Source organism: Falco rusticolus, chromosome 8 (assembly GCF_015220075.1).
Source record: "Falco rusticolus isolate bFalRus1 chromosome 8, bFalRus1.pri, whole genome shotgun sequence".
NCBI lineage: Eukaryota > Metazoa > Chordata > Aves > Falconiformes > Falconidae > Falco > Falco rusticolus.
Genome location: NC_051194.1, coordinates 23,503,673 through 23,509,018, shown reverse-complemented (window position 1 = coordinate 23,509,018; position 5,346 = coordinate 23,503,673). Strand labels below are relative to the sequence as shown.

Genomic DNA, 5,346 nt, shown 5'->3' with positions numbered 1-5,346 from the left:
GTGGCTGCGGCGGGGGCCGAGCGGAGGGGATGCTGGGAAAGGGCTCACGTGGGCCGGGGGCGGGGCGCTGGGAGTCGGGCGGCACCAGGAGCGCCTGAAGGACGGGGGGGAGGCGCCCAGCGCCTTCTTCGCCGCCCGTTCAAGCAAACCGGGAGGTGGTGGCCGCTCTCCCCTCCGCCATGCGGCAGGTGGTAGGCGCCCGCCCGGAGGCTCGCCCTCATTGCCCGCCACCCCCCCGCGCCGGTCTGGCTTGGTACGTGCCGAACAGTGCTGCTGAAGGCGCGCGGTTGGGCGGCAACACCCCCCCCCCCCCCCTCTCCCCCGGGCGCGCGGTGGTAGGCGCCTCCTGAGGAGGAAGTGGGCGGCCATGGCGGGGGCGGCCCCTCGGGCGGGAGGAGGCGCCTTAGGGCCTCCCGGCTGCTCTTCCCGCCGTTGAGCCGGGGCCGAGGGCGGGCTGCTCGGCCGGGAGGCAGGCCCGCTGTGCTTGCCGTGGGCCCGCGGGGGAGTTGGGCTCGGCCCGAGGGGCGGGTAACGCTGTCTGAAGGGGGGTTCCTGCGGCCCGCTGGGCTGAGACCCCCACGGGTCGTGGGGGGCCTTGTCACCCTGGAGAAACCCTGCGTGGGCAGCCCTGAAAGGAGCTCAGAGGAGAATGGTGTTCTGCCTTCAGTTATAATTGCTGTTTGCTTAGGGCAAGGCGAGGTGCTGATGCTGGGGTAGGCAGTCGTTACAAATCTTGTTCTCCAACAAGTTTAAGTTGTTTTTTTTTCACTGAAGCCTTTGACCTTTTCCAAGGAGACTTGTGGGAAAATCTGAGAGATTTTATTCTCTTGAAGAATCCCGTTCTGCTGCTCAAATGAGAGTTGAGTAGGAGAGGCTCAATTGGGCAAGGTGTGATCTTGCAAACGTGTGGTGTTTTCATGGGTTCAGTGCAGTGTTTTTATTAAATCCACATTTTATCAGGAAGAAGGTTTAGAAAATACTGTTACGGATTATGTAATGGACATTGATAAGGTTTCAGAGTAATCAATAAAGCCCTCCTTGTGTTTTATTTAGATAAACTGGGCTTGATAGAGCTCGTGTTGAAAGAACAGACTTATCTTAAAACATCAACTTCACACTGCTGCTTTGTGTCTGCTGGCCTACACTCTGCTCTGCTTCAGTTGAGAACCTGCCTTACTACTTCAGTCCAGCAGCAGTAACTGGCTTGGTCCCTTCATAATTTGTGGTCAGATTCAGTGCTGGAAATAGGAAGAGAACAGTGGAAAAAGGCCTGGAAAAGGCAAGCTGAAAATTGACCCAATGTTAAAAACTCACAGTAACTTCAACTGAAATTAAGTGTGAAATGTAACTCTCGGTTTTCAATAAAATGGTAAAAAATGTGCCAAACTGGTGTGGGGTTTTTTTTGTTGTTGTTGTATGTGATACGTAGCTAGCTTTTTACAAGCGTATACACACCTGCTGAAAAGTTTCTGGTGTGGAGGAAGGAGTTAACTTATATCAAGGTAAAAATTGTACAGTATGTGCAATATGTATATATAGTGTCAATGTTTTGTGTCTCAGTAACTTATATGGAGGCGAGCACAACATAAATATTTTTGTAAGTTTTTAAAATCTGTTGTGAATGCGGACCTTCAGATGTACTAGTGTGTGAGGTCATTTTGCTTTGGGGGTTGGTTGGTTGGGTTTTTTTTTTTGATACCGCAGGTAAGATGCTGCCTTCTAAGTGGGATAGCATCATGGTACAGGTGTCTTACTCCTGTCACTTAATAAGTCTGGTTTATAGTAGTCTTAAGTTCTGTATGATGACTAATAGGTTTTATGTAAGTTGTGGTCCTACAAACATGTGAAGTTATGACCTGTGTGACCCTACAATAGGATCATCCTACTTTAGCGATGTGTGTGTGGGAGAACTTGGAATTTGTCGATAGAAACCATTTCTAGTTCTGCCACTGGTTTCCCTCTATACCAAATGTACCTGTCAAGTCAATCATTACCCCTTAATAAGGACCAATGCTTAGATATCAAAGCTTAATTTATTTTGTGTGAAACAGGTTAATTTTAAACTTTGTAAATATGAAATATTATATCCAGGCTGAAAGTATACTTATGTCTAATGTCACTGGGCTTGGGTGACATCATCTGAATAAAGTATTAATAAAGTATTAAATTCGTAACTGGTTGTCCAATAAGAGCTGAAGAGAGCAGAATAGTGTGTGTGGCTCTCGTATTACTGTAGATAAGCATTCTCTTGATGCTTTCAGCTGGCTCTTATAGGTGTATTATAAAAAAGTTACTCCTAGTAAGTGAATTTTCAGATTTGTGTTTTCAAGGAGACAAAAGCATAGGCAAATGATACTTGAACCACATGCCTTCCTTTTAACTTCCAGTGTGTTTTTGATGAGTCTTAGTTATCCTTTTATGAAGAAACATGCTGAATTTGCTCACGTTGATGTTAACTTTTACAGGACTAAAAGAGGAAATCAAAAAACAGGAGTAATAATGCAGAAAGGTAGACTTGTTGATTTGTAACAGTGCTTTTGCTTTACTATGTGTTTTTACCGTGTTGAAGTTTTGTACAGGTGTCACCATGTGATAAAACAGGGCGGCTTGTGGGCAGGATATTAAGATCTGATTTTTGTCATACTAAAGATCAGTTTATCCTCATCAGTTCATAAAATTGGCATCTTTTCCTAAGAGCTTGGCATTTCCTGCTGCATGATTTACGACTTGCTTCTTAGGCTTGAACATGGCTTCAAATGCAAAACTCACCTATTTCAATCGCTATCGCTTCAGCAAACTTAAATTTGAAGTGATTATTTTGGAAACTGCTTGCATTTTCCAAACTGACCAAGATAAGCTTTTCTAGCTGGGTTCTGTGCAAGCAGTGTTTGTGCAGCTTTGTGTTGCAGGACGCGAAGCCAGCGGCAGCAGCACACCGCTTGGCAAGAGGTGTCCTCTGATATCAGTCACGTGAAGGAATCGTCACCATCTGCGAACTCCTGGGTCTTACTGGAGAATTCATCAATCCTGCTCACCTGCATTGTCCGGGTGATTTAAAGGTGAATAAAAGGCTACTTTACTGTGTCAGAAAAGCATTGGAAATGTAGCTTCGTAACTGTTGATAACGAGTATTCTCTCAAAGATGTGCCCAGAGGAAATAAGGTGTCGGTACAGTAAGCTATGGCGAGGAGTGTGGGCTCTGCTGTGGGTGTGACCGTGCTGTTTGTCAGCACTGAGGCTGTCACTACCAAAACAGACGAAACCACCTCCTGCTTTCAACAGGGAAAGCTCCACTGTGTTAATGCACCGTCTTCAGTAAAGAAGGTGTTTGAGTTTAAAGTTCTGGGAAAAACAGTTTCAGAGGTGGTTTCATGATTATAAATCTATTTTTTTAAATGGAGGAGCAAGCAGTGCTGTGAGCACTGGAAACAAAGTTCAGGTTTTACAGATTTGTGTCTGTGAGTGAGTTCCTGGGTGATTTCTCTGTTTTCTAGGAAGGGTTGAACTCATGCTGTACCCTTAGTGAAGGCAACAATTGCCTGTTCTCAATGGTTTTGTGAAAGTTAGAAGAACTCCCTGTAAAAAAACGAACCGGCTTCTACTCAAAATTTACAAGAGGGATGGATGCATATAAGAACTGTGAACAATATCCTAGAGACAATGGAGGTAAGAGTTTTGCCTGGAGTGAAGAATTTACCTAATCTCTTGTTTAAAAACATCTTGCAGAGCTGAGCAGTTTCTTTGGACAGAACCAACTGTGTTACAGCTGTTCTGTGTTCTCATTATTGGCCTCTGCAGAGGGTCAGTGGGTGGATTTCTTCTTTTGCTGTTTACACTGATGCAATATATTCACCAGACAGTTCAATTCGCAAACCACTGAGAAGGGGTCTCGAAAGAAACCAGCCATGTTGATTTGACATAACGTAGAGTTGTCCATCTGGGCTGCCAGAATCACTGGAAGCATTTAGAGAGATTTTTAGTATTATTTTTTCTCTTTTTTTTTTCCCTGAGAGAAATGGAAGGAACTAATGTTGATCTGTATTACAGCAGCAGTAACTGCAGTGTATATGTATGTGTAAGCTGGAAAGTAACTAAATAATTGTTAAAGCCCAGCAGTTAATACATATGGCCATTATTATTATGGTGTCATCGATTTAGGTGCTGTGATTATTGCCAAAATGTATATTGTTTAAAATATGATGGAGTCATTAAATTTAGGCAAAATGCTGTGGTTCTGGAGAAAACAAAAGGAGTCTAGTATGAATTTACAGGTGAAACTGCATATGTAAGAAATCATATCATATGACCTTCATACTAAAATTACTGCCTGTTAATTTAGTCAGCGGGATAGATATTTGAATAGAGTGGGAGTAGGGCTGGAGGGGTGGTAAAGCCAGAAAAATTCCAAATAATTTATAATTTTGTTTTGTGACACTTAATTGCAACACCAAATCTAGCTGTGCTGCAGGTTGTTCGCTGAAGTCTGGCTGTGGAAACAGCTGATGCAGCAGTATTGGGGGAGAGGGCCGTTGAGTCTGACTACTTTATGAGCTAAACTTGAGTTAACAGCATCGTGCTGCTGCAGAACAGGCAAATGCCGTCTTGAAATTCACAGGAGTGTGGTGGAGGAGATCCAGGGAGTAATCTCTGCTGTGCTCGGTGCTGGCATGGCTTTGGTTGATCTGCTTGTGATCTTAAATGATCTGAACGAGTAACATGCTGGTACAGAACTTGTACAGAGTGGTGAGATGCAGCGCTAAAGAAGTGGCTGCTGGACACTTCGCTTTGCAAAGGCAGCAGCTTCTCGGGTTGAATTCTAGTAGTGACACAGCTTAAAAATTAATTTAAAAAATTATCATAAACTCAAGCTGGAGGGCGAGGATTTGAAATTTAAAAACTTGTGCTATTGACGCTGTCATGCATAAAGACTGGTTTTTGTACGCAATTTTAACTGAGATAAAAAATAACTTCTAACATCACTGTTAAATATATAAAAATAATTTTTTAAAACTGCTAAAAAAAGTTAAAATTCAACAGCTGTAGTCAAAAACTTGAGGTAATAACTTCTGGGGAACCTAAAGAAAAAAGCACGCAGACCTGCTCCCTTCGCATTTATTTGTCAGAGTGCTGTCATGTTTATCTTTCTGTTGCTACTAACCACTGTAACTGGAGAGTACTTCCTATAATTGCAAACCTGGCAATTTTTCCTGTTACTAGCATTGCACTGTATATCATGTTATATTGTCTTCCCATTTGAAGAGAGTAGGTAGCCAGGGATGTGGATTTTATTTTTGTGCCTAATATTATCTGATTTCCACCCACCTCCATTATTATCAAACACTATTA

At 43.5% G+C, this 5,346-nt stretch overlaps 1 long non-coding RNA gene across 1 annotated transcript; it reads left to right on the top strand.

The window, feature by feature from the left end:
* The first annotated feature begins 143 nt into the window (after positions 1-143).
* Positions 144-1,381, top strand: LOC119152218. The gene is made up of 2 exons (XR_005105716.1): positions 144-253; positions 1,054-1,381. It is a non-coding gene; the product is annotated as an uncharacterized LOC119152218 (long non-coding RNA).
* The last annotated feature ends 3,965 nt before the right edge of the window (positions 1,382-5,346 follow it).